General features: G+C 47.1%; 1 protein-coding gene across 1 annotated transcript in view; it reads right to left on the minus strand.

Annotated features, from left to right (window-relative positions):
* The window catches only part of LOC132597427 (lysyl oxidase homolog 2), a 102,378-nt gene extending 85,006 nt beyond the window's left edge, over positions 1 to 17,372 (minus strand). The window contains exon 1 of the mRNA XM_060300036.1: positions 17,246 to 17,372. The gene's annotated coding sequence lies outside the window, so the exon portion shown is untranslated. The remainder of the gene's footprint in view (positions 1 to 17,245) is intronic.
* Between the last annotated feature and the right edge of the window lie 6,120 nt (positions 17,373 to 23,492).

The raw sequence follows: 23,492 nt of genomic DNA on the forward strand, positions 1-23,492 counted from the left end.
GACATTTGGATTGATGGAAGTCCCATTTCCCCTCTTCACACCTGCTCTATCAGTTCTCAGTCAGAGATTTTGATTTCACTAAAGAAATCAACAATTCTGGTGGAGACATCTAACTGATATCATAGTTGGGAGAGTTTTTAGACGATGGGGAGATCTATCCTCAGTTTTCACCCTATGAACACCTCCAAGGTCATCAACAGCCCAAGAGTCTACGCCAGTGAGGGTGCATCACCATCCAGCACAGAAACCCTAGGAACATCCTCTACCCTGAACACAAGCCACTGGGTCAGCAGAACATTTCTGTAGCGGGTTCACACATACCAAACGAAGCCCAGGTTTCACCAACCCTCTGCAGGCATGCAAAGTTCCACAAGAGGATGACCGATCTCGCAGAGTCTTCTGTTAAAACTGCATGTCAGTGAAGTCCAGGAAGAACTGCGGCAGATGGACTTACTTCTTCACATGGTTTAGCTGAGCAGTGGGTCATGATTACAGGGGTCAAGCCAAGATGCCCAAGGACCTCAGTATTTGACTAACAAGAATAAGAGTGCTAGAAGGAATCAGCCGTGACCATGGCTTATCAGAAAGTGGTAAGTTATCTCTCCCGATACGTTCTCACTGGGCTCTTGGCTAAGCAGTTGAGGACATTCTTACGTTCAATTCAATCCATTTAAGGATACGAGTTCACACAGTTGATACTAGTGTAAGCTTTGCCGACAAGAAGCCCTGTGACACCCAGGGGGTGTCTGGGAGACATGGGGAAAGAATTCCTTCACGTCCCCAGGACTTAAATCCCAGGCATTCCTGAAAACCATCAGCCAGAATCAGCTCACCTTCCCCAAGGGCCTCGAGCACCCCTTACATTCAGCGTCCCCTTCAGACAGCTTGCACATTCATCCTCCACAAAGAACGGGCTGCACGTGCCATCGCCTCCCACTGCCACTAAGCAGCGTGGCCCAGGGGTTTAGAGTCACACAGAACTAGGTTCAGATCCCTCTTCTATCACCTCTTAGCTCTGTGACCTCAGGCACACTTAGATTTTCTAAGTCTCAGTATTTCATCTGTAAAATGGAAACGATATGTACTCAAAAGCAACTTTTTAAAGGAAGAAACAAGAAACACCTTCATTTCAGGACTCTTTCAAAAATCAGAGATCATGTTTCTTAAGTCCCTGAACCATAGTAGGTGGTCCCCCCCCAAATCAGGTAAAATATTTGGGGTCCAACAGGTGCTGCCTGGTAGATTTGAGTCACGCTGTTCAAGTGCCAACTACAGTTCCGGTTGATGCTAAGTTGTATAATGTAAGTGGTTGTATTTAATTTTCTACTTCAGATTTCCCCAAGTGTTATTTGGGGAACTGGGAACTCCCGAGGATGACCTTAGGCAGTTCTTCCTGGAGCCAGCTCTTGCAAGAACTTACTTGAAGACTAGAGATAGACATTTGCTCCAAAGAATATACGATATTGGAGAAAAGTTTAGTTACCTAAATCAAAAAGCATGTTCACATGTGCTATGTAAACTCTGTAGGTGCTAAATTGGGCCAAGTTCCATGGGAGGGTGGGCTCCAGGGAGTCTGCGATGCCTGCAGATAAGACTTTTAAGCAGGGCTGATGTCAATTTTCTTGGTCTTGCTGGGAGTTGGGGCTGAGGGTGTGGTCAGAGGGAGAGAAAGAGTTCTAAGCCTGTATCTTGCTCAAGTTTCTCAGTTCATCATGAACAGTGCTCCTTCAATTGTCTGATAAACCTCACTTGTTGGAGGACATCTTTAACTCCAAAATATATGTCACCCCTGGAACTTTCCAGTATGTTCTAGAAACACTGATTTTTACATTTTATTGAAATATAGTTGACTTACAATGTTGTGTTAATTTCTGCTGTATAGCAAAGTGACTCAGTTATACACACACATACACATTCTTTTTTATATTATTTGCCATTATGGTTTATCCCAAGATATTAAATATAGTTCCCTGTGCTATACCGTAGGACCTTGTTGTTTATCCACTCTATATGTAATAGTTTGCATCTATTAACCCCAAACTCCCACTCCATCCTTCCCCCATCCCCTCTCCCCCTTGGTGACCATAAGTCTGTAGAAACACTGATTTCTATGATTCCAGGCATGGCACTGATAATGGATGACTATTTGAAAATACTTAATTTTGACCCAACAGGGCTCCAAAAGGAAAAGGAGAAAATCTATAACTAGAATTTCCAGGGCCCTTTTCTTTTTAATTTTTTAAAATATTTTGCCTTCTTTTCTTTTTTAATAAATTTACTTATTTATTTTTGGCTGCGTTGGGTCTTCGTTGCTGCGCACGGGCATTCTCTAGTTGCGGCGAGTGGGGGCTACTCTTCGTTGCGGTGCGCGGGCTTCCCATTGTGGTGGCTTCTCTTGTTGCGGAGCACGGGCTCTAGGCACGCGGGCTTTGGTAGTTGTGGCATACGGGCTCAGTAGTTGTGGCTCACGGGCTCTAGAGCACAGGCTCAGTAGTTGTGGCACACGGGCTTAGTTGCTCCGCGGCATGTGGGATCTTCCCGGACCAAGGCTCGAAGCCATGTCCCCTGCATTGGCAGGCGGATTCCTAACCACTGCGCCACCAGGGAAGTCGCCAGGGCCCTTTTCTTAAGCTGCTCTTTTGACAGCTGAATTATTCTGTTTGGGAAAGAATATCAAAGGCCTACTCCAAAAACATCTCTCGGTCTCAAGATTTCCTTGGGGCTACTCAAATGTTTCTCTTCCCCCCAAAGCAATCCCATTCGAATGACTTCATCGTCTACCTGAGAAAAGGCATTCTGTGTTGTAGAACTTGCCGGTGCAACAATATTTTCTGAAAAGCCAAGTGGCTTTGGACTACCCCAATGCATTCTTAAAGAATACGACAGACCTCGGCCTCTTACCACTGACACCTGAGTGTCAAAAAATGGCCAATATGACCAACTATTTCCTAGTCAATAACAAAGACATGCATAAGTGGGGGAAAACACATTGTAAAAATTCTACACTATTTGTGCATTTAGCGCTTTTAGCAAAAAGCACTGCTCTGACCAAAAGTTGATCTCCTTACCTCCTCCCATCCACCCACCAACATGACTGTCTGGGGCACGGAACCTCCTAAAACGGGTCTCCCTCAGGCTCCAGCTTTGCGTGACTGGCCTCACCCTTTCTGAGGGCCCTGGTAGGTAGGGAAATGATTCCTTCCGCCCAGCACTTGCTCCACATCTTGTGCTCTGGAGCCCCCAGTCACTGGCCTGCTGACCCAAATGAGAAACATCGCATCAGCAACCATGCGGCTCCCCAGCCAGGAGCAGTGGTCCTGGCTGCAAAAGCCACTTGCTTAGTGTCATAGAACAGTGGAGCGTAGAACTCGGCTGGATTCTTTCACCCAGACAGAATGGTCCCCTTGATGTCTCTGCCAGATGTCAGCATTCAGCTACGGGGTCAGGGGAGGGATGGGGGCTCTCTCCTCCATCAGACCCGCCCCCTGCCGCCTGCCAGGGGATTCCTGCTCGGCCAGCAGGAGTGATGAATGGTCCTCATTCACGGCCCAGAGCACACGGGAGAGGCTACCCCAGCTGTGGTCGGATGCTGCTTCTGGCCGCACACGGAACACATTCCTTTGTGGAGGAAGGCTGTCTTGGGTGGATGGGTTTGGTGCTCAGAGAATGAGGGAAGCGGGTGGAGACAAGGGGGCCCTTCTGAACCACCTCAGACAAGAATGCAGACTCTGACACCATGCTTGGCCAGGGCTGGTCCATTTGACCCCTGGCCAAAGATTCCACCTTGGTCCTGTCTATTTCTGGCCACAGAGTGGGAATGTTCAGGGCATGGTGAAATGGCCAGAGGTAGGCATACAAAACTGAATTTTTTTCAGCCTCCAGAAAGAGACCTTTGTCAGGCATAATTTTTTGTGACCGATTGGGGTTCCCCACAGTCCATCACTGCCTCTGGGTGGAATCTCATTCTGACCAGGCTGTTTCCTGGGGAGGATGAAGGTACAATTTCAAACACTTTAAAATGTGCCACTGGAGACTCTCAGATTGAATGGGAAAGCAAAAGCCAAATAAATATATAGTGTCTATAAGAGACACATCTTTTTTTTTTTAATTTTATTTATTTTAAATTTATTTTTGGCTGTGTTGGGTCTTCGTTGCTGCACGCGGGCTTTCTCTAGTTGCAGTGAGCGGGGGCTACTCTTTGTTGCAGTGCGTGGGCTTCTCATTGCGGTGGCTTCTCTTGTTGCGGAGCACGGGCTCTAGGCACGCGGGCTTCAGTGCTTGTGGCATACGGGCTCAGTAGTTGTGACTCGTGGGCTCCAGAGCGCAGGCTCAGTAGTTGTGGTGCACAGGCTTCGTTGCTCCGCAGTATGTGGGATCTTCCCGGACCAGGGCTCGAACCCGTGTCCCCTGCATTGGCAGGTAGATTCTTAACCACTACGCCACCAGGGAAGTCCCCAGGGCCCCCAAGAGACATATCTTATCTCTATAGCTTGTAGCCCATAAAGAAGGGGCAGGGGAAATCCAAAATCAGTGCTACTGCTTGAAGGTAGAGGAAGCAGAGTGAGGCGGATATGCCCATCGGGTTCAAATTAGCCACCTCCCCAAGCCCTAAAAAAATGCAGCTACGGTTTGACCACAGGATAACATATAGTAATGGAAAGAACATGGTGCTGGCATCTGAGAGTGGTCCCAGGTTCAAATCTGCCTTCTGCAAATACAGAAGGGTCTTAGGGTTTTACAGCAGTGGTCCCCAACATTTTTGGCACCAGGCACCGGTTTCATGGAAGACAATTTTTCCACAGACTGGGGGTGGGGGAAATGATTTCAGGAGGATTCAAGCACATTACATTTATTGTGCACTTTATTTCTATTATTATTACATTGTAATATATAATGAAATAATTATACATCTCACCATAATGCAGAATCAGTGGGAGCCCTGAGCTTGTTTTCACTTGCCACTCACTGATAGGGTTTTGATGTGAGTCTGCAAGCAACTGATTTATTATGGTCTCTGTGCAGTCAGACCTCTCTGCTAATGATAATGTGTATTTGCGGCCGCTCCCCAGCTCTAGCATCACTGCCTCAGCTCCACCTCAGATCATCAGGCATTAGATTCTCATAAGGAGCACGCAACTTAGATCGCTCGCATGTGCCGTTCACGGTAGGGCTCGTGCTCCTATGAGAATCTAATGCCACCACTGATCTGACAGGAGGCGGAGCTCAGGCGGTAATGCCAGCGATAGGGAGCGGCTGTAAATACAGGTGAAGCTTCTCTCACTCGCCTGCCGCTCACCTCCTGCTGTGCGGCCTGGTTCCTAACAGGTACCAGTCGGTGGCCCAGGGGTTGGGGACCCCTGTTTTGGTGGGTTCCATAAAATATATCAAGTGCCCAGGACAGTCAGTGACTGGCTCAGCCGTGTTCAATGAGTGGTAACTATTATAGTTATAAAATCCACAACAACCTGGAAAAATTCCAGGAGGAGTGTCACTTAACCCATCAACCACTCTTCAGCCACTCTTTTTTTTTTTTGGCCACACCAGGAGTCTTGTGGGATCCCCAACCAGGGATCGAACCCTAGGCCCCCTGCAATGGAAGCTTGGAGTCCTAACCACTGGCCCACCAGGGAATTCCCACCCATCGACCACTTTTAACACGGCATTTGGGTAACAGGTTTTAACCATCCTCCCACCCCTCCCTGACCCCCAACACATACACAGTCTCAGACACACCGTTTCTCAGAGCTAACAGTCAGTAGCCAAATTGGTCCAAATTTCTGTGCCACTTTGAAGGTGATATTAAAATTCATAAAAGGCAGGCAGGGGAGGAGAACAGAATTCGGGGCCAGAATGATGTGCAAATTTTTCAAGTAATCCAATCATTGCATTGTCTTGTTTCCAGGGGAGGAACTGTAGCTGGGGATGGGGTCACTGCATGCAAATCTCTGGAGAGGGGGTGTTGAGGGCTGGTCCAGGCACAGACACTGAGGTAGAGAGGGGCTCAGACAGTTGGGGGTAAGAGAAGCATACGGCGGGGGGGAAGTGGGGGGAGTCCTGGGATGGAGGGAATGTACAAACCAGCTTTTCTTTAATTTTTTTTTTTTTTTTTTTTGGCTACGCAGTGTGTCTTGTGGGATCTTAGTTCCCAAACCAGGGATTGAACCTGCAGAGTGGAAGCACAGAATCCTAACCACCGGGCCACCAGGGAATTCCCCAAACTAGCTGTTCTAAGAGATGGATCCTCAAAACGGCCAAGGAGCTCAGTTCTTAAGTGACATCCTCCCCAAGCCCTCCCTATTTAGCTTCCTTCATGCCTCAGGGAGCGCTAGTCACAGCAGGACTCAACCATGGCTTTAGACACCTTCTGCATCTCCAGAAGCTTCCAGGCAAAGCTCCCTTCCAAGCAATGCAACCTGAACCAACAGGCCTGAGCCCCTTCAATGAGAAATATACCCCAGGGCCCAGTGAAGGAAGGAGCAGCTGGTACAGAGGCCATGGCCACATCTTTGGCTTGTCTAGAAATGTCTGGTGACCCAGGAGAGGGGGCAGGAGTGCTGTACTAAAGTTTGTTAAGAGCCTATGATGTGGGATTCAGCTGTCCATAGAAGCATTGGAAGCCCTTCCAGAAGCCCAGTGAGTGATAGCAGCAGGTAACAACTGTCACCTCACCAAAACTGGCCAGGCTCAGCCCACGATGCCAGCTGGTACTGTGTCAAGATACTGACATCCAGGGGCTTCCCTGGTGGCGCAGTGGTTAAGAATCTGCCTGCTGATGCAGGGGACACGGGTTCAAGCCCCGGTCAGGGAAGATCCCACATGCCGCGGAGCAACTAAGCCCGTGCGCCACAACTACTGAGCCTGCGCTCTAGAACCTTCAAGCCACAACTGCTGAGCCCGTGTGCCACAACTACTGAAGCCGGCGCGCCTAGAGCCCGTGCTCCGCAACAAGAGAAGCCACCACAACGAGAAGCCCACGCACCGCAACGAAGAGTAGCCCCTGCTCGCTGCGACTAGAGAAAGCCCACGCGCAGCAACGAAGACCCAACACAGCCAAAAGTAAAAAAAAAATCAATAAATTTAAAAAAAAAGATACTGACATCCACAGAGTAGTGGCATATACACAGAGAGCTTCAAGTTCTTGCTTTTACTGAGGAGGCAGACTTTCTCAGCTATGTTTGGAGCTGACCCATGTCACTGGTGCTGATCACAAGCCTTTTCTGGACCTCCTCCTAGAATGATTCTAATATTTTATTGCATCTCCAAACACGGCATGGCTCCCACTGGCAATTACAGGGTGCCTCCACTTTCCTTATCATGACATCCACTAGTTTCAACTCTGTGTTTAAGCATCTACTCATATGTATATATAAAAAATCCTAAGGAATATATTAAAAGACTATTAGAACTGATAAAAGAATTCAGCAAGGTTATAGGATGCCAGATCAATATACAAAGATTAACTGTGTGGACACACCTTCAAAGAACAATCCAAAAATTAAATTAAGAAAATAATGCCATTCACAGTAGCATCAAAAAGAATAAAATACTTAGGAATAAACTTAACAAAAGACATGCAAAATTTATACTCAGTGAATGATAAAACATTGTTGAAAGAAATTAAAGAGGATTTAAATAAATTTTTCAAATTCCATGTTCACGGATTGGAAGACTTAATATTGTTAAGATGAGAATATAAATTGATCTACAGATTCATCACAATCCTTACCAGAATCCCAACTGACTTTTCCATGGAAATTGACAAGCTGATTCTAAAAGTCATACGGAATTGTAAGGGACCCAGAACAGCCAAGACAACTCTGAGAAAGGAGAACAAAGTGGGAGGACTCACACTTCCCGATTTCAAAAGGTGCTACAAAGCAATGGTAATCAAGACAGGGTGATACTGGCACAAAGATACAGGCATATAGATCAATGGACTAGAACTGAGAGTCCGGTGATAAACTCATATATCTACGATCAATTGATTTGGACAAGGGTACCAAGACCATTCAATGGGGAAAGAATAGTCTTTTCAAAAAATAATGCTGGAGTAACTGCATAGCCACATGTAAAAGAAAGAAGTTGGACCCTTACCTCCCACCATTTACAAAAATTAATTCAAAATGGACCAAAGACCTAAATATAAAAGCTGAAATTTGAAAACTCTTAGAATAAAACACAGCAGTAAATATTCATGACGTTGGGTTTGGCAATGGCTTCTAAGATACGACACCAAAAGCATAGGTAACAAATTGAAAAATACCTATATTGGACTTCATAAAAATTACAAACTTTTTTGCATCAAAAGACACTATCCAGGGCTTCTCTGGTGGCGCAGTGGTTGAGAGTCCGCCTGCCGATGCAGGGGACACGGGTTCGTGCCCCGGTCCGGGAAGATCCCACATGCCGCGGAGCGGCTGGGCCCGTGAGCCATGGCCGCTGAGCCTGCGCGTCCGGAGCCTGTGCTCCGCAGCGGGAGAGACCACAGCAGTGAGAGGCCCGCGTAGCACAAAAAAAAAAAAAAAGAAAGAAAGAAAGAAAAGACACTATCCAGATGAACTAGAGCAGCAGCAGTGGGGGTAGCAAAAAGGGTGTAGTGATCAATTTTTTTTTAATTTTGTTTGCATATCTGTCTCTCTCCTAAGACGGTGAATCCCTTGGAGGGCAGATAGGTCTCTGGATCCCCTGAGCCCAGCACAGAATAAATGTTGAGTAAATGTGATGTGAACCGAGAAAAAAAAAAAATCAAGAAAGTGAAAAGACAACCCACAGATGGGACAAAATATTTGTAAATCGTATATCTGACAAAGGTCTAGTATCCAGGATATATAAAAACCCTTAAAATTCAATAACAAAAGACAAGCAGTCCCAATTTAAAAATGGGCATAGGACTTGAATAGACATTTCCCCAAAGAAGACATACAAATAACTGACAAGCACATGAAAACATGCTTGAAATCATTAGTCATTAGGGAAATGCAAATTAAAACCACAATGAGATACCTCTTCACACACACTAGCGTGGCTATAATTTTTTTTTTGAAGTGGGGAAAAGTAGGCGTTGGTGAAGATGTGGAGAAATTGGCAGCCTCATACAGTGCTGGATGGAATATAAAATGGTGCAGCCACTGTGGAAAACAGTTTGACAGTTCCTCAAAATTTTATACAAAGTATTATCATATGATCCAGCAATTCCACTCCTACTTATATACCCAAAAGGATTGAAACCAAATGTTCAACCAGAAATTTGTACACAAGTATTCATAACAGTGCTGTTCATTATCACCAAAAGGTAGAAACAACCCAGATGACCACCAACAGTGAACAGATAAACAAAACGTGGTGTATCCTCACAATGGAGTATTATTGGGTCATAAAAAGGAATGCAGTGTGGATACATGCCACTACATGGGTGAAACTTCAAAACATCATATGAATTAAAGAAGCGAGACAAAAAAGGCCATATATCACATAATTCCTTTATATAAAATATCCAGGGCTTCCCTGGTGGCGCAGTGGTTGAGAGTCTGCCTGCCGACGGGTTCGTGCCCCGGTCCGAGAAGATCCCACATGCCGCGGAGCGGCTGGGCCCGTGGGCCCTGGCCGCTGAGCCTGCGCATCCGGAGCCTGTGCTCCTCAACGGGAGAGGCCACAACAGTGAGAGGCCCGCGTACCGCAAAAAAAAAAAAAAAATCCAGAATTGGCAATGTAGAGACAGAAAGTAGATGAGTGTCTGTTTAGTGATGGGAGTAGGGGGAGGGGAGGAGGAAGAGGCAATGGCTAAAGTATACAGGTTTCTCTTTGTGATGGTTGCACATATCTGTGAATATACCAACATCCATTGAATCGAACACTTTAAATGGGTGAACTGTATAGTATGTGAATTATATCTCAAGCTATTAAAAAATAATCTATTTAACTGACACTTCAGTTTAGTAGTATCTACTTACTAAGCATCTGTTACATGGCAAGCATTGTATTAGGCACTGGAATTCAAAGATGAATCTGACTTTCTGCCCTGAGGGTTCTGAGGGTTCTGCCCTCTAGGAGTTCACAGTATATTTAGAGATGTAAAAAGAGTACAGAAATAGGTACAGAAATAGAACTGGGAAGGCAGTGATTACAATTAGAGATGAGGAACATTTAGAGAGTTGACACCTGGGCAGGTTTCGAAGGGAAGTAGGAGTTTGACAGGTCCCTGGTGGGGAAGGGAGATGATTCCAGGCAGGTCTGAAATAACACAGGATGTTCTGAGACCTGTGTGGGGTTCAGAGTTGCAAGATGCAAAGTGGAAGGGCTGGCAGAGTGGGTGGGGTGAGGAGAGGTGGAAGAGGTGAGCTTGGAGAAGCAAGCTTAGGGCCATGAGGAGACTTGAATATCATGCCAACAAATGTTGAGTTTTCCTTTTGGGGATGTGGAGCGACGATATACCTATCGTCGGGAGGGCAAGGGGGGCAGATTTGTGATTGAAAGCAGGAGTCAGTGAACGACAGCCCTTGGGCCAAATCTGTGAAGTTTTTAGAAATAAACTTTTATTGGAACACAGCCATGCTCATTTCTTGTCTGTGGCTGCTTTCCCACTAAAACAGCCAAGTTGTGACAAAGATCGTACGGACCCATTAAGTCTGAAATATTGGCTATCTGGCTCTTAGAGAAAAAGTTTACCAACCTCTGCTCTAGAAAGATCCCTGTGCCTACTGGATAAAGGATGGCTTCCCACGGGTTAAGACCAAGGGAAAAGAGTCCAGTTAGGAAACTAGCAACTCTCCAGGCAAAGAAGATGCTGGGGTACCATGACGTTGCAACATCATGACGTTGGGATAACAGATGACATAGGGGGTTGATAGTGGGGTGGGGAGGTGGGTGTGGCTTTGAGAGCCTCCTGAAGAAAAAACACCTGGGGAATATCAATTGAAGAAAATTAACAGTGAAAAGGATAAGAGAACTCATGGCGTTTCATGGACGTCTGAATTTTAGTTTTTTCTTCTTAAATCATTACAATGGTCCCTAAACCTCACGTTTACTTGAGTGCTCTCAGACAGACCATCTGAACTCAAGGCAGCTTACAAGTTTTTTAAAATTATTCTTACAATTTGGTTATGGGCATGCTGGAGCAATTCCAGATCACCTGATGGGCTGTCTTCCCAAACTCCACACCACATTCTTTGGCTCTGCTCTGAGGCTGCTGTTGGCACCAGGTAGGCACCATGGAGTTGGTTGCCAGGCATCAGAATATCATTCTTGACTGATGATTTATTTTTAAATGCACAAGTCAAATATCATGTCTTACTCATTTTTGTCTCTTACAGAGACTGGCAGAGTGTCTGGCAACTAGAAAGTCACTCATAAATCATTTTAGTTAAGAGAGAGCACCAGGCAGGAAGGGAAGGAGGAAGGAAGGAAAGGAGAGCAGGAAGGCAGGACGTGGCCACAGAAGTTTTCATTCATGGCTTGAAACTTGTGATCCAGGGAGTTCCCTGGTGGCTTAGTGGTTAGGATTCCAGGCTTTCACTGCCGTGGCCCAGGTTCAATCCCTAGTCGGGGAACTGAGATCCCACAAGCCGTGTGGCAAGGCCAAAAGAAAAAAAAAAAGAAAAAAAGAAAGAAACTCATGATCCAGCAGAAGCTGACAAAAGAGTAGGAGTTCTCCAGGTGGATGCAAACCTCTTCAGCCCAGGGAGAGCCTGGAAGAATAATACTTAGTGGTGATGTCCTAATATAGCTGCAACTGCAAATCCCAAATATGTTGTATTATCTTCCCTAAACATTTTAAGGAAAGAGGTTGCTTAAATCTCACAACTAATCTTGCTGCCTCTAAGATTATAAATTGTGTTTTTCAAAAATCTCTTCTAAACCATCTCACGGTAGACAAAATGAACATCCACTCCCAAGACCCTGAGGTGTAATGGAAGCAGCCCCATGCGGGCATGAAATGTATTTGGAATCTCCTGCTTTGCCTTTAATTCCGTGCCCTCTGGGTAATGTCCTATTCTTGATCTAGGTGCTTGTTACAAGGGTACGTTCATCTTGTAAAAGTTCATCCAGAACAGGTATTTGTACATCTACATTCATAGCAGCGTATTTCCGATAGCCAAAAGTGGAAGCAACCCAAGTGGACAGATGAACGAATAAACAAAATGTGGTACATACACACGATGGGATATCACTCAGCCTTAAAAAGGAAGGAAATTCGGACATACACTACAACATAGACAAAGTTGAAGACGAGATATTAAGTGCAATAAGCGAGTCACAAAAAGACAGTGTATGATTCCATTTATATGAGGTATTTAGAGTTATCAAAATCATAGAGACAGAAAGTAGAATGGGGCTTGCCAAGGTGGTGGGAGAATGGAGGGTCAGTGTTCAGTGGGTGCAGAGTTTCATTTTTGGAAGATGAAAAAATCCTGGAACAGACGGTAGTGATGGTTGCACAACAGTGTGAATGTATGTAACACCACTGAACTGTGCACTTAAAAACGGTTAAAACGGTGAGTGTTATGTTAGGTATAGTTCACCACCATAAAACGAAATGAAAGTTCATCCAGTGTCGTATGAAAGTTCATCCAGTGTCGTATACTTAGGCTTGGTGCTGTTTTACTTACGTCTGTTATTCTGGGGAGACAGGTCCTTTAAAAAGGTACTTTACTCAAATTTATATTTGTGTTTGTTTTAGAAGAGATTTATATTTGTGTTTAGGAAACTATCCGCCTTACTAGGTCATGAGTCATGCAGGCACTCTGGAAAGCTGTGCTATGTTTATCTCGGGACATCCGTAGCGCCCCAGGGACGAGGCTGGAGGTGGGGGGTGTTCATGGACCCAAGTTCAAGAAGAACAAAGAAACGGAGCAAATGAGAGCTGTTCGCAAGTCGTCGACAAAAGTTATCTTCTCATAAGGCATACGCTGTATAGGAAAGTGGCATTATTTTTTCAGAAGATGCTCTTAGCATCATGTTGGCGACGCATCAGAAAAGACATATGGGAGCCATTGCCATGGGACAGCCCTGGGTACAGCTGTGTCTGCTTGTCTATCAAGTTCCGACACGAAAAAACTAAAAAGAAAATGTATCATCATTCGCGTACAATATTATAATACTATAGGTGTTTCAAGTGAAGGAATCAAAAAGCCTTGGGCAAGGAGAACTTATTAACTGTGATCCTAATCACATCCTCATCATGTGCTGACTTCGTTCTCACTCTACACCCATATGTACCACACACACTTACCTGGGTACACTCTTTCTGCCAAGGGAAGTGCAAAAGGGTTTTTAAAACTCTGGATGGACATCTTATCTGAACTGTCACCATCATGCTTTATCACCCTCGAGCAAGTGCCTATTCTGAAAGGCTGGTTCTGGTGCCTAAAGACATCTCTGATGCTGGTGGTGGGGGAAGATGGGCCAGCACACCTGGCTGGGCTGTGCTCCTGGCGGGTCACACACACCTCCTGCAGGAGGACAGCTCGAATGAGTAGGATGAGAAGGTCTGAAGACTCGCTTCAACCTAGACAGGGCAGAGACTGAGGAGGTAAGGAGTGCATTGTTGCGGATCTGTCTCTCTGGGCATCAAGTTGGCTTTCCTTTTGCTGGCCCACGATTGCCAGTCCTGCTGGTTCTATGGACCTGGAGCAGGACAGGCTGTGGCTACTTCATCTGAGGTCTCGTGGCCCCCGGGTCTGGAGTACAGGAGGGACTGTGTGACACTGACATGCAGACTGACCACAATGCCCTTCTCCAGAGGGAAATGAACAATAGTCATTACAAGCTGTCCTTCTGAACCCAGGCAACCCCAGGAGAGGGAAACTATACCTCCTAAAGCTCCCAAAACTGTAACAGGAAGAAAGCCACAGCAGCTGCTGACATGGAATCACCTAGAAATTCTACCCCCATGAAGACAGCCTGTTAGCTGAGGGGGACAAGAATTCATGGATGCCAGAGGATGGTGTGGTTAAAGGGTAATGCTTTGTCACTTTGGAGCTCCTACGGTTGAATAATGGGTTTGGAGCAACCAGTTTCTCTCTCCCTAACTGGCTGTTTTGTGGAAGGTCTGTTCATTCCATGTCTATTTCAGGGCAATGAACATGAGAGCAGAAAATCTAGGCATCAAGAAATAAGAGATTCCTTTTTCCCACACCGCCAGCCAAGAAAGGAGAATTCCAATTCATGAGTCTCATTAATAAGATGTAAAAATGACTTCGTTATCACCCCTTTCCAAAGCAAATAAACACAAGTAGTAAAAATGCTAAAAGTAAAAAGTTCTGGTGTCCTATATCCTCATCAGACAACGGCAGAATAAACAAAGCTGTCCATAAATGAAGAACCTCAGAGGGGAGGCTCTCCTCTGCCATAGAATTTCAGCTGCCTCCAACTAAAGATGCCAGCTGCCAGAATACTTGGGCAATGATCAGTGAGGGGTAATTGTTCTCAGTGAGATTTCTTTCTGAGCCCTTTGTCTCTTCCAGGAATTCCAACTCCAGTCATTTCGCTCACCCTACTTTCAGAACTAGGAGCCAGAGAATGGAGAAGGATGACGGCTCCTACCTCAGAGAGGGCCACCCTGAGTTCTCGAGAGGTGAGTTGCTTTCCTACAGTTTTACAAGAAGCTGGGAAATAAGCCCAGGCTTCCTGACTTTGCAGCTGATTTACCTCTAGCACCAAATGGCCAAGTACTCAGTATTTACACTGGGATTTCTGATAGCAGGTGTATAGGAAGTGGTAAGCCCAGGATGAAGCCAGAGCCAGGATGAACACGTCAGAGCACAACTTATGTTCCTTGAGCAGCGCTGAGAAACAGAACCACCACTGCCCAGGACTAAGGATGCTGGGTCAAGTCCTGGCTAGGCCAGTCACCAACTGTGCCATCTGGACAGCTTATCTGTTGGCCAGTCTACTCAACTATAGCGTGAATTCAACAAAACCCACCTCGCTCTTTAGTGGGAAGTTGTAAGAATCAAATAACACGGTGGACAGAAAAGTGGTTTGCAAAGAATAACATACGATGAACATAAATTATACAAATCAACAGAACTCCGGTCAACTGTAAAAAGACATCTGGGGGAAAACTGGGGGGAAAAATTTGAATTTTTTTGGACTAGGTATTAGATGATACCAAAGAATGATTGTTAATTTTCTTAAGTATATTAACGGCATAATGGTTATTTAATATTTTTAGAGGTCACGCTGAAATATGTAAGAATGAAATGATTTTATGTCTCGGATTTGCTTTAAAATACTTCCCTGAAAAGGAAATAAGAAAGGGGTAGATGAGGCAAGCGTGGCAAAATGTCAATAACTGTTGAAGCTGAGTGCGACGTATATGGGGGGCCTTCTCCCTACTATTGTTTATATTTGAAATGTTTCCGAATAAAAAAATGATGTTTAAATAAACAGTGTAGAATTTTCTAGGACACTAGAAAGCTTCACTAATGGTCACCACCAGAAGCACAGAAAATCTGCCTCATTCACAAGGCCCCTTGTACACTGGTCAGCCAGGGGTCAGAGGACAAGAATTTGGGAAAAGGCCAGGAGAGGCCAGGCAAGGAGCCGAGCTGTAAAGGAGATAGATGAAAACATTTTCGTAGCCTCTCCCGTCTGCCATGCACCAAAATGTCAGCCAACCTGTAACATCAAGTGGACGCTTTGTCTTCAGGCTTAAGTTTCCTATTCAACTTTGCCACTTAATGGCTAAGTGTCCTTAGACCAAATCACTTTTTAGCACAAAGTCACGGAGAGGCACACACATGGGTTTGCTGCTCACTCCAGGGACAGATACTAGGGACCAGGAAGGGGAACAGGACAAAGGGGGGGGGCGAGAGATGAATAATTTAGCTAAGGGAGAGTCCAGGGAGTCAGTCGTTCATCTGGGAACTGACCAGGGAAATGAGCACTTCGACTCCGTCCTAAGCCCCATCCCCGACCATTAAGTACACAATACACCATAAATAACGAAATAATTCCACCAAGGGTGACGAACGGCCTTTTGGGGGTCTGGGACAGACAGGCTAGCGGCGGGGTAGGAGCGGGGCCTGGAGGAGGGGACACGGATTCGAGTCTCCACTTCAGCACTTTTCCCTTTCCGCAAAAAGAATCCCTTGGACTGATTTGAAGATCTCCGCAGTTCCAAGACTTCAGGGGACGAAATTAATTTGGGGCATGTTTCTGACTTTCATTCCTCTCTCTCCTCTCATCAGGACTCGAGGTTTCCTAGCCAGGAGAAGTTCAGTCCCCTCCCCAGTGGTGTTTCGCAGCGTCCCCTCGCCCCACCCTCGCTGATTTTTGGTGGTCTTTCCCGGGGCTGGGTGAGGGATGACGAAGTAGGAATCTCGCCTGTTTCTTCCAATCATTTCTATTTCGGTGCTGATTTACAGCGACACCTCTGGCAGGCAGCTACTCCAGAGGGCTCCAGATGGGGGGTTGGCTGGGCGGCGGGTTGGGGGGTGCGGAGGCGGCGGAAGCGCGGTGTTCAAAGCGCCTGCGTAAAAGTTGCGGGCACTGAGGGCAGAAGGAGTGTCCGCGTTAAGACCAGGATTAGCCCCGGGGCGATCCTGCGTAGACCATCCGTGGGTTAGCTTGTGCTGGCTCTTTCCTACTCCAGGGCCTCCCCTTGATAATTGGCGGGAGAGGTTTCCTGGTACCCTGACCAGCCAGGAGTGAATACCTGAGGTGCGGACCGCGCCTCTCCGTCCACCGGACTCAGGGCTTTCCTTCGTTCACTAGCCCTCACTCCCCACCCCCACCCCCCAGCCCCATGCGCTCCACATCCCCAAAGCCACAGCTCCGGGGACACCCCAGTGCGCCCCCGTCCCCCGCGCGCTCCGCATCCTCAAAAGCCAGAACTCCTGGCACCAGCGCAGCCCCCGGTGTCCGCGGCTCCACGGTGCACCCTCCTAGGCACCTAGCACGCAGTGGGTCTCGTCTGACTCTGTCCTGTCTGGTCGCAGGCGCCCCTGGCGAGCCAGGAACCGAGCGCCCAGCTCCCGGGGGCGCCCCTGCTGCGTGAGCTCTCCGGATTCAGGCGAGGTGGGGCTGGGTGGGTCCGCCCGAGTCGGGAGCGGGACCTGTTAGCCTGCACGTCCTCGCGTCTCCGAGCAAGGAGCCTTCGCTCTGTGTGCCGCCTCTCAGCTCCCGGGAACCCCAAGCACTGCTGAGAGGCGGCCCGCGGGGAGCGGCGCCTGGAGACCCCACCGGGACCCCCGCTTTCCCGCGAACCGCCGTGGGGAGAGGGAGGCGCAGGCAGCGCTCTTACTTGTCAGCAGGGGTGCGCACTCGTTCGACTGGGGCCAGGCTCTCCACGACGGCCCCTCTCTGCGCCCGTCGCCGCGGAGCCCCTTTCCTGAGCTGAGGGGGCGAGCCGACTTCTCCGGCCGTTGGAGAAACCGACCTCCAAGTTTAGGAAGCCGCGGGCTGGTGTCGCTCTCCAACCCTTTTCCCGGTACTTTTAACCAGCGTCGGACCGCAAACCCCTCCCCGGACCCACCCCCTTCCCTGAAGGCGGCCACCGCAGCAGGCGCGGCCTCCTGCCCCTTTTGTTGTAATTCGAGAGCAGCAGCTCCCCTGGCCTGAGGGGCTGTGCGGGGGAGGCTGCGTGCCAGCGGCGCAGCCCTTCCCAGGCTTTTCTCGCCCAGGTTTCCGGAGCCTGAGAAGCTAGGGAGAGGGCTTTTCCTCTGGGAGATTCCTCTACACGCCCCCACCCGCCATCCCGCCCCCCCGCCGAGCTCCCGGAATTTAACCCTTCGGTGTTCTTATCCACCAGCAATAGGGCTCGTGCCTAACCCATCTCCGTATCCAGAAAGCCCAGCACTGACTGGCACGTAGTAGACGCTCAATAAAAACTGATGACTGAAAGAGTTCAGATACTTTCATCTACCTCTCCTGGGTTTCTCCTTTACGGGCAAAGCAGTTTCCGGAGGTGACTACAAACAGCCCCCTTTCTTCCAGCAGATCGAGCCTCTCTCTCCTCTGAGAATCCGTTTTCTCCTTTGTAAATTAAAGGCTTTGGATTCAGTGACCTCTAAGGTCCTTCCCCACCTGGCAGGGCCAGGGTTAGCAAGCCCTGCGGTCAGGGGCCTGAACCCGATACAGCTAAGGGTGCATGTCGTGCAGAAGGACATTCCATGCCTGGCTCTGAGGCTCACACTGGGGGCAAAGTGAGGGGGTCATGCGGGCTGGGGGAGCCCTCTAAGGAGATTCCCAGGGCTTCCTAAGCAAGAGCAAGGTTTGGCTGGGCAGGATAGTGATCCTCCTCGGGGTCCGTCCTCAGTGCCCTCCTCCCACTCTGCTCCCTTCCAACAAACCAGCAGCTCCAGCCCTGATAGGTGGGGACTCCCAGTCTCAGCCTCCAGCTCAGACTTGTCTCCAAATCCGTGGGCTTGTAAATCCATTGGTCTCTAGGACATTCCCATAGCCACAGCTAACCTAGCGAGCCCCAAACTTGGCACCCCAACCCCTGGGACCCCTCTTCAGCCCTCTTCCCTACCATCCACACTGAATCAATCCCCTGGTCTGGTGGGCAGTGGAGGGAAGGGCCGGGAGGGAGGTGGGTGTGATTCTAAAAGGGCAACAGGAGGGACCCCTGTGGTGTGGAACTGTTCAGTATCTTGACTGTGATGGTGGATACAAGAAGCTACACAGGTGGTACAATTGTATAGAACTTAATATACACAAGCACACTCACACTACACACACACAAAGTAAAACTGAGGAAATCTGAATAAGGTCAGAGGATTGCATCAATGTCTCCTTGTGATATTGTCCTAGAGTTTTGCAAAATGTTGTGGGAAACTGTGCAAAGTGAATGAGGGCTCTCTCTGTATTAGTATTTACAATGACATGTGAACCTACAGTTACCTCAATAAAAATTTCAACTGAAAATAAAAGCTCAAAGTAACTCCAGGGCCCTCAGGATGCGGCCTGAACTGCTTGATACAGCTGACAGGGCCCCCCTCAAGGGCATTTCCAGCCTGCCCATCTCCCAGCCACACTCTCCCCTCACCCCCATAGACCTTACTAACTGTTCTCCATGACTGTTTCACACCCCAGGGCCTTTGCACACGCCATTCCCTTGCCTGTCTGCTCAGCAACACCTAGTTCTTTGAGATCTCACTTAGCTATCGCAGTGAGCACCCTACGCAGTGCCTGCACACAGCAGATGCTCAATAAATACCAGTGGAACTGAGCTCTCTCCTCTTCCCCCCACACTTTCTCTGATCCCTCTTCTTCTAATCCTACCCTTCCTGTAAAGAATTAACCAATAAGGTATAAAATGAAACACTTTATAAATGCTGTTTGGCCTGATTATGAAAATAATGCAACCTCCCTGTGGAACATTCAGAAAATATGAGAAAGTATAACGAAAAAAACTTTCACCCTGTTGTCCTCTCACCCACAGAGAAACGTTTAACATTTTGGACTATTTCTTTCATCATATCTTTTAAAACCAAATTGTGCACAGAATTTTTGTGTCCAGCTTTTTTTTTAAAAGGATATTGTTTTGTGCACATTTTTCAATGTCCTTCTAAATGGCTTTAGACTATTTCAGTCTCTAAAGCGACCATGTTCCATAGTGTCATTTCTCTACTCTTAGACATCAAGGTGTTTACGATTGTTACTAGCGTAAATTACACCAAGACAATATTGAGCAGCTACTATGCGGTTCCTGCTAATTGTTACGAATGAGAAAGCCGAGGCTCAGAGAGGCTAGGTGATTTCCCCAGAGTCACAGAGCTGATAAGTGGTCAGGCTGGGATCACCAAAGGGTACATGACCCCTCTTGCAAGTTTAAGTGGCTGCACACTGGAGGCTTCAACAAGTCCGCTTGTGCTTCGCTCACCAACCCACATTCCCAAGAGAAAGTGAGTATTTGAATCTTACACAGAGTAGCTCACTGATGCACTTCTGTTGAATTGGACCAGAGACCTGGGAGGCCACTTCAGGAAGGTAGTAGACCCTTGCTCTAGATGAAATATCAAGACTATATGCTTTATGGCTCTAAGTCTGTATGTGCCACCCTCATGTCCCAGGCTCTGTGCTGCCGCACAGGCAGGGCCACCCAACAGATTCTGAGTGCGTTTCTGCAGTCAGAGGACCTGGGTTCCAATCCTGACTCCGCCACTTTCTGCCCTGGACCGGTGACTCCTTTGCTTCACTTGCCTCATCTGTAGGAAACACTTCACTCAAAACCTCCTAGAGGAATGAAAGGGCTGGATGCACAGTGGGTGCAGAACAGTCCCTGCTGCGTGACGCTGCACCACATGTCGCTGTGCACTCCTGCCGCGCTGCAAGGCTGCGGGCGGGAGGGCACCGCACTGCGCAGACTCCCTGCCTGAGCCAAGCTGGGAGGCAGCGCCCTCCTGCCCGACCCCACCCCACAGGGGCCACGGGAATCACGTTCCCAGGGCGCGATGATGAGTCCAAGGGCGTGGACTGTTTTCTCTTTTATTCTTGGCTCTCGAGTTTTGTTGCCAAATCACCTTCCTAACTGTTTGGGCGTGTCCCATCCCGGAAGAACAGCCTGAGACTCAGTGGAGGCCCGGCTGATGTGCTGGTCAGTGCGGGGAGGCTGGCAAGACACACACCGATACATAGAAACAATGAAATATGGGAGTCAGGAGGGGGCAAATGCTCCGGAGAAAACCGAAGCTGAGTAAGGAGGAGAGAATGTGAGGGAAGCACGGGGGCGGGGGGGAGGGGGGCCAGGGGGCCCCAGGAAGACCCCGCCCTGCGAGGTGGCACAGGCAGAGATTCAGAGGAGGGAACGAGGAGCCCTGTGGGGTGGAAAACGCGCATTCCTCTGGGCTCAATAGCACTTAACTTGCATCATTCCTGCACTATGCATCACTTCCTATTTGTGTTATAGTTATTCGTATATTCCATTTATCTCTCTTAGAAAACTATTACAGGCACAGATACCTTGTGCACGGATACCACGGGTCTGTGTCCCCTTAACCTCTGTGGTCAGCAGCGCATATCACGGGCCATCACTCTCGGTTAAAGTGAATCAGATTGAACCGAAACCACTTGAAAGCCTGTAAGGCATGATTAAAGTAGAAATCATTTTAGTGGATATTATTCACGATTACCCACACTAGGAAGAATGGAGAAACCAGTAGTTTAAATCTATAGAACTGCAGAGGCTCCACCTTGCCTGTGTGTTAAGTCAAAAGGGAAACCAGCGATCAATCAGGCAAACACTGGTCCAGCCATTTGGGAAAGTGATTTGGAATGTGTGTCAATGGGTCTGGACCTGGCCCTTCAGGAGGAGATCGTGGCTAAAGCAGTTAGGTTGGTCAAATATTTCTCGTATTCCAGTGGTCCTATCTTGGCCAGCTATCTATCAGGCCCTACTCTCTGGCTTTCTCACATTCGGAAATCTGCAGTGTTCCATCACAACCACTTTTGTTTTATTTTATTTTTTAAAATTTAAGGTGTGGTATAGGAAATTCCCTGGCGGTCCAGTGGTTAGGGCTCTGCGCTTTCACTGCCAAGGGCACAGGTTTGCTCCCTGGTCGGCGAACTAAGATCCCCGCAAGCCCCCACGGCATGGCTGAAAAATATGTAAATAAATTAGTTAATTAATTAAGGTATGGTTGATGTACAATATTATATAGGTTTCAGGTGTACAACATAGTGACTCACAATTTTTAAAGATTATACTCCACCTATAGTTAGTATAAAAGACTGGCTATATTCCCTGTGTGGTACAATATATCCTTGTAGCTTATTTATTTTATACGTAGCGGTTTGTACCTCTGAACCCCTTACCCCTATCTTGCCCCTCCCCCCTTTCCTCTCCCCACTGGTAACCACTAGTTTGCTCTCTGTATCTGTGAGTCTGCTTCTGTTTTGTTATATTCACTAGTTTGTTTTATTTTTTAGATTCCACATATAAGTGATATCACACAGTATTTGTTTTTCTCTGTCTGACTTATTTCACTAAGCATAACACCTTCCAAGTTTATCCTTGTTGTTGCAAATTGCAAAATTTTGTTCTATATTTTGGTTGAGTAGTATTCCATTATATGTAGTAGTATTCCATTCCATATATATATAGAGAGAGAGAGAGAGAGAGAGACAGAGAGACAGAGAGAGACAGAGACAGAGAGAGACAGAGAGAGAGACAGAGAGAGGGAGGGAGAGATTTATTTATATATGCCACATCTTCTCTATCCATTCATCTGCTGATGGACACTTAGGTTGCTTCCGTATCTTGGCAATTGTAAATAATGCTGCTATGAACATTGGGGTGCATGTGTCTTTTTAAATTAGTGTTTTTGTTTTCTTCAGATATATACCCAGGAGTGAAATTGCTGGATCATACAGTAGTTCTATTTTTAGTTTTTGGAGGAACCTCCATACTGTTTTTCACAGTGGTTGTACCAATTTACATTCCCATCCACAGCGTACAAGGGCTCCCTTTTCTCCGCATCCTAGCCAGTATTTGTTATTTGTGTTTTTTTTGATGATAGCCATTCTGACAGGTGATATCTCATTGTGGTTTTGATTTGCATTTCCCTGATGATTAGGGATGTTGAGTATCTTTTCATGTGCCTGTTGGCCATCTGTATGTCTTCTTTGGAACAAAGAAGACTCTTCAGGTCTTCTGATCATTTTTTAATCGGGTTGTTTGTTTGTTTGATTTTGAGTTTGTATGAGCTGTTTATATGTTTTGGATATTCATTCTTTATCAGCCATATTATTTGCAAATATTTTCTCCCATTCAGTAGGTTGTCTTTCAGTTTTTGGGTGGTTTCCTTTGCTCTACAAAAGATTTTAAGTTTAATTACGTCCCATTTATTTATTTTTTTTGCCTTTGTTTCCTTTGCCTTAGGAGAGAGATCCAAAGAAATATTGCTACTATTTATGTCAGAGAGGGTTCCACGTATGTTGTCTTCTAGGAGTTTAATGGTTTATGGTCTCACATTAAGGTCTTTAATCAATTTTGAGTTTATTTTTGTATATGGTATGAGAAAATGTTCGAACTTCATTCTTTTACATGTAGTTGTCCAGTTTTCCCAGCATCATTTGTTGAAGAGACTGTCTTTTATCCGTTGTATATTCTTGCCTCCTTTGTCATAGATTAATTGACCATAAGTGCATGGGTTTATTTCTAGGCTGTCTATTCTGTTCCACTGATCTGTGCATCACCACCACTTTTAACGAATGTGGACACTTTATAGGCAAGAAGGTAGGGAACACCTTCTGCTTCCTCTTAGGAGGCAGCGCCCCCTAGTGGTTCACATCTCGCACCGCCTTGAGCATTTGCACTCTCCAGCGCCAAGTTGTAAACCCAAAGGGTTTTAGAGAACATCTGGCCCAAGCATCTTGATTTCAGACATGGAACCAAAAACCCAGAGAGCTGTCAATGGGATCACCGCCCCTCGGCAGGTTAGCAGCAGCGCTGAAACGGGATCCAGATTGAAGTCTTCTGAGCCCTGGAGTCACACATCTGCTCAGAAAGCACAATTGTCAGGAGTGGCTGGGATAACTCTGCCTTT

Source organism: Globicephala melas, chromosome 6 (assembly GCF_963455315.2).
Source record: "Globicephala melas chromosome 6, mGloMel1.2, whole genome shotgun sequence".
Lineage (NCBI taxonomy): Eukaryota > Metazoa > Chordata > Mammalia > Artiodactyla > Delphinidae > Globicephala > Globicephala melas.